The following is a 14,131-nucleotide window of genomic DNA, read 5'->3' as shown; positions in this document are numbered from 1 at the left end:
GGGTTGATATAAACTTTTTGTTTGAAATTTTACCATATTTTAATATATCTCATGAGTTTGTTGAAGTCTTAAAAATTCTATATAGTAATCCTTACACCACATTGTATATAAATAGAATTTTTTCTAAAAGAATACCAATCAGAAATGGAAAATGTCAGGGTTGTCCTCTGTCTCCTTTATTATTTAATATATACATTGAACCGTTATTCCTATACATTAAGCAAAATATATACCACTATGCCCCACTAGTTTATGGAACAAAAAATATCAATGGCAGCGTTCGCAGATGACCTGAATATTTATTGTATAACTCCAGTCTCAGACACTAAAAAGATACTAAAAGCAATAGAGAATTTTTCAGAAGTTTCCAACTATAAAATGAATCTAAAAAAAAAAATAGTATTTTCCCATTGAGAACTCCCAAACCCTTTTCACTGTTGCCTCTGGTGGGACAAATAATGTGTAAAGATAATATTAAATACTTGGGTATTGGTTTCGCTATGGATGATAAGGATTTTTATGTTACCAATATTAAAACAGTTTGGGATCAAATAGTATCTGATTTGGGGAGATGGAAGAATCTACGACTACCAGTATTATCAAAAGTATCAGTTATCAAAATGAACATATTACCACGATTATTATATATTTTCAGATCTGCTCAGGTAGTAATTTCAAAAACATTTTTTAAACGAATTCACAAAGAATTAGCTACATTTATTTGGGAGCCGAAGAAAACAAGGATTTCATATGAAAAATTAATGACTTCAAAACATAGAGTTGGATTGGAGTTACCAAATTTTGAAACTTACTATTTTATAGTAAACTCAAACAGTCTTCTAAGAATCGCTAATTATAATATAACTAGCACTAAATGTATTCCTACCTGGGTAGTTCTGAACTATAAATATATTTTACAGTTGAATATTAATCCTAAAGCCATACCCTTTTTAGGTAAAAAAACTTTGAAACTATATGGGTTAATGGATCACATTAAACTATATGTAACGTCCCTACAAACCTTATTTCAATCATTAGATCTTGCTCAATATATGATGGCCTATCAACCCTTTCATAGAAACCCTAACGTGAGACTAAATAATAAATTAATTGATCTTAAAGAATTCCCCTTAATAATCAATTTAACTTTAATGGATATTTATACACTTCTTAAACTCTCGGCTAATCAGATAAGAAAATAATTAAATTTACCTAAAAATGATCTCATTATTGTAAGACAAATTAGGGAACTTTCTATAAGTTACTTTAAAAATTTTAAACCCAGAGAAAAGAATATAATTAAATGCTTGAATTTGTGGCAAGCTCTCCAACAAGATATTCAATTTATAACAGCAGCAGATAATTTAATAAAGGAGTTTAAATTCCAAGATAAAGTTCTTGTGTCAAAATATTGGAAAGAGAAAATGCCAGAGATAGAAGACAGGCATATGATAAAAGCAATCGACTTGACTATAAAATCTATTTCTCTTCAAAAACTGATGTATACCCAGTTGATGATATTGGATAATGCGTATTATACACGCCTTAGCCTGCATAAATTTAATTCTAAAAATTCACCAGTTTGTCCATACTGCAAGGATCATTCTGCTGATCTTCTTCATTTGTTCTGGAGTTGCAAATGCATATACAAACTTTGGAACTCACTAAAGATACAACTTCAGAAAATGGGTTACCAAAGTACAACATTGCCATGGGAATTCATGATTTTACATATTCCCCCAAAAGAACTTTCTAAATCTCAGTGTATTGTATTAATCAATATCTTCTTATTAATGAAGCTATACATAGCTACTAATTGGTTAGACCCATCCAAAACATCATGGAATAATTTTAGAGTACTAGCAATAAGGCATATAGTAGCTCACAAATTACTTTTGAACCAACATAAAAATATTAACAATCAAAAAATATGGGAACACGTATTTAATATTGTATTAGCGTAACATCTCATATTTGAATTTAGCAAGAATTTTTACACTTTTAAGAGACTGTAACAGCAACTGTTCATTACTCGAATTGATCTTAACCACTTTTATATTCTTTGTGTATAATTCAATGTGTTACTTGGAAGCATTAATGCAAATATTGTATATATGTTATGGAGTTAGTGTTAGTTACATTAGTTGGTAGTTTTTTCTTAATTTTCTGTCTGTCTTAATTTTCTATGGAATATAGGAAAACAATAAAAACTACTATTGGAAAAAAAAATTGCGAACTTACACTACAAATACACCACACGCATACACACAATGTCCCCCCACAATCAAACATACAATCCTACACTACAGACAAGCAGGGGGGAAAGCCCCCTGCACCCCCCATATGGGGGGCTGTGCCCCTCGGACCCCCCCACTTATATATACTAATTCCAAGATCACACAATCCCACACACAAAGGTAAATCACACCCACACATTTCATAGCCCCTTGCACACACACATCATAGCCACAACACACACTAACATATACTAAAGCCCCTAACCAGCACACTTACACATACATACTTACCTGAATTTACACCTATCCATTCACACACCGCAACACCAGAAGTGCTATTTCAAAATCTCCGAACTTCGGGATTTTGAATTTTGTGCTTCTGGGGTTTCACGATTTAAAGCTTTCAGCTATAGAATTTTGAAATACTGAAATTCGGGATTTCAGTATTTCGAGATTCTATAGTAAACCCGTGTATAAATATATATATATATATATATAGAGAGAGAGAGAGATAGAAAGAGAGAGAGAGAGAGAGACAAAAAGTTTACACACCGTTGTTAAAATGTCAGGTTTTGTGATATAAAAAAATGAGTCAAAGTCTCTCCCTTTAAATACATCACATCCTCAAACAGCAATTTCAATTAATTAAAAGAGAACTATGATGAATTAGCATAATATCTAAAATAAAAGAAGAAATACAGAATGAATACAGAATGCTACATTCATACATAAAACAATATAATAATGCATTCATACACAAAGACATTGGAGAAAGTTTAAAAACAATTAATAAAAAAACAACTAATAAAAATTAACTGTTGGGAAACTAATGATTAAGTGGTTCGGTGGTTAAAAACGGCTAAAGTACTATCCTGTCATTAGTTTCTTAACAGTTTGTTTTTGTTTAGTTTAGTTTTAAACTTTCTCTTCATATACCATATGAATGCATCATTCATTATTTTTTTATGCATACATCATACTTTTTTGAGTATGTCATCATCTTATTTTGTTTTTATTTTTTGGTGCTAATTAATTCATCATAGCTTCTTTTAATTAATTAATTGGTTTTTTGAGGATGTGATGTATTTTGGGGAGGGCTTTTGACTGCATTTCTCAAGCCTGAAAAGAAACTTTTTAGATAAAAAGCGCTAACTCTAACTCGGGTAGCCGCTTTGTTTATTAAACCTTGGATTTTATTATATGAGACTGTCTTTGCTTCATTGATACCACTACACAGCGCATGGTGCACCTTCTTATTCACCTTTTATATAAAAAAATGACACCACAATAAATCATTTCAAAACTTTTCCTACCTTTAAAGTGACCTATAACCTGTACAATTCAATTGAAAAACAAACAAATCTGTTAAGGGAAAAATATAAACAGTAAGAAACATACAATAAGCTGGTTGCATAAGTGTGCATACCCTTAAACTAATACTTTGTCAAAGCACCTTTTGATTTAATTACAGCATTTAGTCTTCTTGGCTATGAGTCTATCAGCATGGCACATCTTGACTTGGCAATATTTGCCCACTCTTCCTTGCAAAAGCTCTCCAAATCTGTCAGATTGCAAGGGCATCTCTTGTGCACACCCTCTTCATGTCACCCCACAGATTTTCTATTGGATTTACGTCTGGGCTCTGGCTGGGCCATTCCAAAACTTTAATTTTCTTCTGGTGAAGCTATTGCTTTGTTGATTTGAATGTATGCTTGGGGTCATTGTCCTGTTAAAAGGTGAAATTCCTCTTCATCTTCAGCTTTCTAGCAGACGCCTGAAAGTTTTGGGCCAAAAGTGACTGGTATTTGGAACTGTTCATAATTCCCTCCACCTTGACTAAAGCCCCAGTTGCAGCTGAAGAAAAGCAACCCCAAAGCATGATACTGCCACCACCATGCTTCACCGTAGGGATGGTGTTCTTTTGGTGATGCAAACTGTTGTTTTTGCACCAAACGTACTTTTTGGAATTGTGGCCAAGAAGTTCAAACTTGGTCTCATCAGACCATAACACGTTTTCCCACATGCTTTTGGGAGGCTTTATGTATTGTTTTTCAAATTTTTAGCCAGGCCTGGATGTTTTTCTGTATAAGAGAAGGCTTTCATTTTGCAATGCCACCCCATAGTCCAGACATATGGAGAATATTGGAGATTTTTGTCACATAAAGTACACAACCAGTACTTGCCAGAAATTCATGCAGCTCCTTCGGTGTTGCTGTAAGTCTCTTGGCAGCCTCCCTGACCAGTTTTTGCCTTGTCTTTTCATCAATTTTGGAGGGATGTCCAGTTCTTTGCAACATCACTCTTGTCCCATATTTTCTGCACTTTTTGATGACTGTCTTCACTGTGTTTCATGGTATATGCAATGCTGTGGAAATGTTTTTTGTACCATTCTCCTGACTGATGCCTTTCAACAATGAGATTGCTTTGATGCTTTGTAAGCTCTCTGCTAACCATGGCTTTTGCTGTAGCAGGCAAGTGAGTAAATGTCAGGAAAATCCTACTAGGTCAGCTGAACTTTATTTGGTGTTAATCAGAGTCTCTTTAATTGATGACAGGTGTGTACGCAAGAAGACTGAATGCTATAATTAAATCACAAGGTGCTTCAACAAAGTATTAGTTTAAGGGTGTGCTCACTTATGCAACCAGCTTATTGTCCATTTTTTATTTTTATATTTTCCCCTAGCAGATTTGTTTGTTTTTCAATTGAATTCTACAGATTATAGGTCACATAAAAGGTGGAAAAGTTCTGAAATGATTTAATGTGGTGTCATTTTTTTATTTTACAAAAATGGGGCATTTTAACAGGGGTATGTACACCTTATATATATATATAGGTCCACTTTCAAATTTCAAAAATCCAAAACTCTGAACTTCTAAATACTGAAACTCAGAGGATCGAAGCTTTGGAATCTTGAAACTTGTGAATGGAGATCGCCGTACAGTGCAGAATGGGAACTTTAATATTCTCTTCACTGTAGTGCAATCTCGGAGTTGGTATATTTAAGTAGCAGAGGATGTGGGGAGGTGCAGGGGGGATTGCCTCCCTGCAAAAATGTAAGTTCTTAACTTTTATGATTTTACATTGTTTTTTTTTTTTTCAAGTTTTGAGATTCCAAAACTTCAATACTTCCATCCTCTGCGCTTCAGTATTTGGAAGTTTGAAGTTTTGGATTACTATCTATATATGTATATATATATATATATATATATATATATATATATATATATACATACACACACACACACACACACACACACACACACACACACACACACACACACACACACACACACACACATATATATATATATATATATATATCTATATCTCTATCTATATATATATATATATATATATATATATATATATATATATATAGGTCTAGGACACATGCTCGACTAGCATATGTCCGAATCACAAAACATCGAACACACATACACAAAAGTGCTTAACATCGAAAAGCGCTTCCGTGTATGTGTAGTTCAAAAAAAAAATCTATGTTTCTGTAGGGCACCCCCCCCCCACACCCCCTGCTTTATTATTCTCACTCTGAGATTGCACTACAGTGGGGAAAAGGAAATTTTCCCTTACCCGCACTGTAGTCCAATCTACGAAACAGGCACACATACATCAAAGCGCTTTCGTGTATGTGTTCTCGATGTTTTGTGATTCGGACATATGCTAGTCGAGCATGTGTCCGGATCCCATATATATATATATATATATATATATATATATATATATATATATATATATATATATATATATATATATTTATATATATATATATATATATATATACCAACTCTGAGTTTGCACATTCGCAAAAATAGGAAATTCTTTGGAAGTCGAGGCCTGAAAGTTCAAGCTTTGCCCACCAGTATGAGAACCATTTAGGATAATTAAACATGAAATAGTAATGTATTTTTAAATAAGGAGGGAAGCCAAGTATATGATTTTTTCTTTCTTTTCATTATTATGGAAAAGTTTGTATCATTTGTATATTTAGAGTGAGTGTTAGTATTATGCCATGATAATGCCTGTCTTCCTTCACAAGTGTATTTTATTCCCTTTGCATCTGAATTCTGCATTATGCTACTTCTGGGAAAGACAAATTGTCACTCCATGATATTTCATGTAAAAATGTAAAAATAAATATATCTCTAATCATTGCTTAGAGGCAAAATCTACATCTACCAGTAAAATCATGGGAAGCCAAATAATGTTGTCTAAAACTATAAGAATAGTTAATAGTTTGTTCAACAGATGAAAAAAATCGTAAAAACAGAAAAGTTCCTCAGGTAACTGCTTGCCAAAAAGGTAAATGGGGATGCTTTAAAATACAAATGACAGTGTGTGGCTTCAAAATTAGTGGTGTTGTTCCCATCCTGCAGAAAGATGACAATTTGATAGCTTGTAAATTAAGAAAATACTTATATGTTGGAACAGTCAATTTAATCACATTTCTGTGTTGCATGCAATGTTGCATAAAATGACATGCTGAAACTATATATACAAGATATGCTTGCATTCACACCTAGAATGTCTAAAAGTCAAATGACTACAAGCTAGATGTAAAAAAGAGTAAAAAGGCAGTTAAATCAAGCAATGTGTGAGCCTTTGTCTAATAACAATCTGTGTGTTGGTGGAAATGGGGGAGGGGGTGTATCACACATGGAAAAGTAGAAAATGCGCACATTATTGTATACAGGAAAATCTGGGTCTATATTAGATAATCAAACTTTCAAATGTTCGACTGTCATATAGCCGACACCATATGATCGAACTTTTCAAAGTTCGAAAATCTAATAAAAAAAATTACATAAATAACCTACCTGAATATTTTAATCGGGCGGACAAGCCCTCATGCACCCCACCTCCCACTCTTTAAATATACCACCTATGAGATCACACTACAGTGCAAAAAATGGAAATCGTCTCATTCAGAGCTGTTTGGAGATTTCAGTTAAAACACTCAAACTTTCAAATTCAATCATATGATGTTGACCATATGACAGTCAAACTTTTGAAAGTTCGATCATCCAATATAGACTTGAAAATCTGAGGTGAGGAAAATATACATTATTTAATGAATGTCATTCAAGTTAATTTGTAGAAACACGGTACCTATGACTACTGGTCAGGCAATACCTCTGGAAAATTACAGTAGCAGGATGTTTAAATATCACCTTAAAACTGTTTGGTGCAACACTCAACAATGCCAACGTAATGTAAATGAGGTTTTATGAGACAGTAATATGGCATTCATACAATGATTCTGCAACAGTTAGTTTATACACAGTTGGTTTTGCCATGATTTAGTTTTAGTGTTTAATTTAATGTTATTTTATTTTACAGTTTATGTTCATGCTATGCAATTTATTTCACTTAGTCTGTCTGTGCTGGTACATCTCCTCAGACATCCTGCATTACTAAGCATATATTAGTCATGCCTTCTTGACATGTATATCTAGATGCATATGTTTAAACAAACTGTGGTATTCTGTGCTTCCTTTATTACATACTGTGGTATTCTATGCTTCCTTTATTACTAACTGCGTGCCATTACTATTGTTTAAAAAACTATATGAACATCACTGCTTAGATGGTACACTGATTTGTAGACTTTAAAAAATATGATTGCATAACATTCACAACAGATGGCATGCTTATTGTTCTTCTACTTTCATTATTGTATTATGATATGCTTCAAACATTGTTTGCCTCTAGACAGGGGGTGATTCTCCATAAAGTTCATGGAAGCCATTTGTGGATGGTGCAGCATGCTGAAGGAAGACTTCAGTGCATCAGCTTCAGGTGCGATTTCAAAAAACACACTGAAAGCACTCCAAGTACTTAACTATTCAGCATAGGATAATTACAGATTCCACACACACCCGGATGATTCCAAAACACATCAGGTGTGCCCAATGCAACTCAAATGCAACAATCTGCAATTACAACTCTGTTTCTGAAATCTTCAGCTAATGCTATATGGCCTACAAGGAATGGAAGCTACTACTATGGATTCTGCCATGTTCCATAAAAATCTGTAAAAAGAAAAGAAAACTCCCACTTGCAGTTAATGAACTACAACAGTCTGCAGTGATATAAGAGGCTGTGACAGTTTTCCCTAGAAGGTAGTCAGCTAGAGACAGTGCAAGGCTGCAACTAAACCAATTGTCAGACCAACAAATAATCACAGGTACCACCTAAACAGACAACTGGTCCAGGCTGTCTGCATCATGTGTACATCACACATGTCTATGTGTACCTTGCGAGGAAACTCCATCCCCCATGAAACCACTGTGTGTCTCAGCCTGGGTGTACCTGCATCTGAGACATTTCAGAGCCAATGGGGGATGCTGTCAGAGTGGCACAGACAGCTGACAGCCTAATATTGGCAAAATTCCTGGCAATAATGTGCAGCAATGTGGATGAGTACATCCAATTTCCATCCACACCCATGGAGCAGATAACTGTAAAGCACCAGTTTTACAATGGCGCAAACATTCCCATGTACTCATGTATGCACTGCAATATATTGTACACACATATCTATCAAAACAACAGTGCATCCTGAACTAGACCGGTACATAAACAGGAAGGGCTGGCCATCCATGAACTGCCAGGTTGTGTATGCAGCAGATTACAGCATAATAAACATCATGGCAACACACCCTGGAAGTGTCCATGATGCTGCCATTTGGAGAGAAAGTTGGTTGACACTGCATTCCAGCAAGGTGAAATACCCAAGGGCTGCTACTGGGTAAGTACAGGAACACATATAGAATGTAAGGTATGGATACTCCTCCCAACAATGTCTATCTTGACCTAATATGTGCTTACTCCCCACAACAGTTGACTGTGGTTATCCACTTGAGCTGTGGCTAATGGCCCCTTATCATGAACCATCAAACCCTTCAGAGTTGTCCTAAAATAGAGCTTCTGCAACAACCTGAAATACTGTAGCATATGTGTTGGGTGCACTGAAGGCTAGGTTGAGATGTCTGGACACATCATGGGGTCCACTGCAATACGCACCTGAGAAGGTAGCACAAATGATAACTGTATGCAATATGCTGCACAACATACTGACTAGAGCACATAGTGGTCTTTCAGCTGCAGGTTTTGGTGAACTACCCCAAGAACCCCAGATGACTGAAGATGACATCTCACAGGTATGAGTGGAGTAGAAAGAGGACAAAGGGAGCAGAAGACACAAGTGTAGGCAATGTAGTGTGAGAACACAAGTGCAGTCCCAGGAAACATACAGTGTCTGACCCATAACTTTGAGTCATGACAAGCCACACACACACATGAGTGGATAGATTAAACATTGATGTTCAGGTATTGCCCCACTACAGCAGCATGGATTACATCTAATGGCATATAGCATAATAATAACATATTCAAATATGAACATATGCAAATATGTCAAAACAGGGATCAAATCTCTGATAAAGTTCTGTTACCCTTGATAAGTATACACATGTGCTTCGGAGGTAAAACATTTACATGCAGGGGCCTGGAAGACGAACCATTTACAGGCTGCCTGTGTCCATTAGAGACATAGGTGCCAAACCAGGGATGAATTTCCTGTACCCATCCAATTGTCCAAGTTACACTCGGATTGGATTAGGCAGTAACTCTACGTCACATAGATGGGGAGCCTGTTCCAGAAAAGGGGTAGTCTCTGAGATACATACCTGTCTCTCCAACAGGTCTTATTTATATCACAGGCAAGGTTTAAGTTTTCAAAACAGGTAATTTTGGTGCTGTTGTTTTTGCCAGTATGCAGGAGGTTCATCAATCTGGAGTCAAACCATAGCTTATTTGCCAGGCATAGATCTTGCCTCAACAACTTGTAGGAGACAAAACCTGGGATTCATCAGGAAGCTGTGCAGGAATAAGTTATTCCTGCATGGCAGGCACTGGTCCTGTACAGCACAGCAGCGCACCTTGCATATTCATGAAGGCGCGATGCCTGTGCTCTTAAACTAACATGGAGCAATGTACGAGTGCAGGGGTGTGTCTGAGATACACATGCCCCAGCACTCCAGAATTTCCTTTTGGCAATTAAAATGAGTGAGAATGCCATTACGTCATAACACCCCCAACATGTCAGGCTACCTCTCAAGTGTATAGATTTTTGAAGAATGTCCACAGTTTTGTTCCATATTTTGGTGTGCTCCTCCTAAAATCTGTACCTATCTGTAAAATAGCTGAGGATTGAAGTCATTAAATAATGACAAACATTTGAGTTTAAAAGACTCCACATCCATCAGAAAATCCATACTAATGCAAGACCGTAAGAGCAATATTTAAAATCTGTCCCTATATTTGTCCCCCCATCATTTTAGGGTTTCTCCAGAGTTTTTGCTCCAAGAGGTTGAGAGGTATGCCTACCATGAAGCAGAAAGCTGACAAAATAGCAGGTTTAGCATTAGCAGGGATATTCCGAAGGGTATAGATAAAATAATACAACAAAATTTTTTTTTTATAAATGCGATAAAGTTTAAGCATAGCTGCACAGGTACTCCCATTGCTTAGTTACACTTAGTCCAGCTTAAACAGCACAAGAAGTTAAATAGCAAGAGACATATGACATAAGCAGTATGGCAATAATGTAGTGGTTAGAGCTTATGTTTTGTGAGCAGCCATTCCCGGTTCAATCCCACTATAACCAATTCACATTTTAAACATGACAGCAGTGCATAAACAATTTTTTTTTATTACCTACTAAATAACATATATTTGTTAACCAGAGTACTGCATTAGGTCCAAATGTGAGGTGTCAGTGTAATAAAGTGGTGAAATCCCCATATAAACACAACTGCCCCATATAGTATAATCACACATGAATAAATGTAATGAAAGCACATTGGAGGATGTCAGAGACAATAAACAGATGTATAATATGTAATGAATGATGAATCAATGCCATACAGCAAATAGTCTATAAAATGAAAAATAAGCAATGCTAAGCATTGCACAGCTCTGCTTACCAGGTGTAACCATTGTGTAAATATGACTGCTAAGCGATGAGTAGCTCAGCTAAATGGATTTGCCCATTGGTAAGCAGTGCTGAACCTGCCCCTTTAAGCAATGTCAACCTTAGCTAAGCAGATTTTCCCATAGCTTAGCTTAGCTCAGCATATTCAAAACCATCCAATCACAGCAAATGGTGGGAAATCAGACGTATTTAATCCTCACAGGCAGGAATACAGCCCATAACTGGTTGCAGCTTCCTACTGTGGGTACCATGGCAGGAGTTGGAGAGGGAGTGCGCTTCCACGTGTAGCACTGGGGCATCCAGGAGTCCAAGGTCATGGTAGGACTACTGGTAAAAAACTATGATGAGAGACTGCTGCAGGGCCAGTACCAGGGCTCACAATATAAAGTGGAAGCCTAAGACCATCTTGCCCATGACCTCAGCAATGCCACTGTTATCCCTTGGACTGGTGAGCAGGTCAGGCACCATTGTGCTGACTGGAAACAGAGGAAGAGAGAGCTCTTGAATCAGTGGATCCAAGAATCTAGGCAGAGGGACGATGTCCCAGCAGTGTGTAAGTACTCATACCAGTAACTGTTTAATAATGTCCAGCCTGTGTATATGATGGATAGATATGGCTAAATATTTCTCTATTTCTCTTACAGCTGTGGCTGAGCTGGCTGTGAATCAGGAAGCCCATGCAAGTAGGCTGCAAAGGCTGCATCGCGAGGCTGGTGAGTAACAATCCTGCTTGTAGTAGTCATACCAAATAAATATAAAAGTAGTAGAAAGTCAACTGCTAGTATAAAAACTGTTTTGTGTATGGGTTGTACTGAATAAACCAGACAATATGACAGTAATAGTCCCATATAGGACATATTTAAATAAAACTGTAACCACCTGGCAATAAAGCTCTAAATCCTGGACTGGTTGTGTTTACTCTGGTATCATATGGCATTTTTAGTGTTGCATTCTCTGAATAGTTATGTTGTATTAACCACTGTTACCCACACTGTGCTACATAATAAAAATGTCTACGAATGTCTGTATAAGACTGTTGTAATCACAAGGTCAGATTGTACAACAGAATGAGACTTAGACAGAAAACACTGAAGAGATAGACAGCAATATCCAAATAGCACACTCTACTGTGACTTAAATTGTTGTATTTTTAGCAGACACAGCCATGGTTCAATTTCTGGGAGTGGTAGTAAGCTGTAATTCATACCTCTCAACTGTACAGATTTGTTAAGAACGTCCAAATAATTGGCTCATATTTTTTGCCTGTTAACCCGTCCCCCTGGAAAATCAGTGGGATGATCTCAGAATTTTAGGCAGCAAATAATGACATACATCTGATTTTCAGACCTCAAAACCTTCAGAAAATGTATATGAAAACAAACCTGTCACTCTGGCAACTCAACAAAGGTTTATGAGAACCATACTCAAAATATGTCACATTTCTACCCCATGTTGTTAAGCTATGACCAGAGTGTGTGCACTAACATATTGAGAGGTATATGCATAATATTAACTCGGAATCTGGTAATATGTGTGGAAACATTCAGGTAGTGTTAACAAACATTCCCTCCACAGGTCTGTCAGATAAGAAATCTGTGCCTGCCAATAAATATTGAAATCCTGGACTGGTAGTGTTTATTATGGCATTGTATGGTATTTTTAGTGTTGCATTCTCTGAATAGTAATGTTGTATTAACCACTGTTACCCACACTGTGCTACATAATAACAAATGTCTAGGAATGTCTGTATAAGACTGATGTAATTACAAGGTCAGATTGTACAACCACGAGAGACTTATACAGAAAACACTGAAAAGATAGACAGCAATATCCAAATAGCACACTCTCCTGTGACTTACACTCTTGTATTTTTAGTAGACACAGCCATGGTTTGAATCCCGGAAAGTAGTAGTAAGCTGTATGCATAATCATACATCTCAACTATACACATCCTTTCAGAATCTCCAGATAATTGGCTCATATTTTCTGCCTGTTCCCCTGTCCACATGGCAAATCAGTGGGATGATATCAGATTTGTAGTAAGAAGATAGTGACATATGTTTGATTTTCAGACCTCAAAACCTTCAGAAAATGTATATGAAAACAAATCCTGTCACTCTATCAGCCCTCCAAGTTTATGAGAGCAATATTCAAAATATGTCCCATTTCCACCCCCCATGTTTTCAAGCTTTGACCAGATTGTGTGCAATAAGAGATTGAGAGGCAAAATATTAACATGGAATCTGGGAATATGTGTAAAAACAGTCAGGTATTGTTAACAAACATTCCCTCCACAGGTATACCAGGTAAGAGATGTAGAATTTAGCTATAAGAAAGTTGAAGTATACACTTGTTTACAAACATACCACTGGCTAAACCAAGGTCATAGGGTAGTGTAATAATACCTGTACCTTACTGATTAGAGCAATGAGCATTAAAGTTGTGAGAAGTACAGGGATATATAAGTTGTTAACTGACATCTTTCTCCCCCCACCACCATATTTGAAACAATAATCTAAATGCATAAATCAATGGGTATGTTTACACCAAACCTTCTGTTGGGACATATGTCCTATTCTTCAATAAATATAGAAATGTGTTTCTATTATAGGTTCATAGGTTCATAGGTTCATACTAGGCTATCTGCCCTAGGGCATTTATAAGCCTAGCCAGAGTGTGTATGGCTTTCGCCACCCATTTTAAATTAATTTTGCTATGCCCTTTTTCGAGGTTAGTATACTGTGCCTCTGTCTAACAGTGAAACAGAAGTGATACCCGGGGTAAACCTACAATCTCCCATCCACTCATCAAGATTCCTCTTGAAGAGAGTCAATGAGGGAGTCTGCCTAACCTGGACTGGCATTTTATTCCAGAGTG

This window comes from Protopterus annectens, chromosome 8.part0, assembly GCF_019279795.1.
Source record: "Protopterus annectens isolate FY-2018-M chromosome 8.part0, PAN1.0, whole genome shotgun sequence".
NCBI lineage: Eukaryota > Metazoa > Chordata > Ceratodontiformes > Protopteridae > Protopterus > Protopterus annectens.
The sequence above is the reverse complement of the archived record's forward strand: the minus strand, read 5'-3'. Positions refer to the sequence as shown.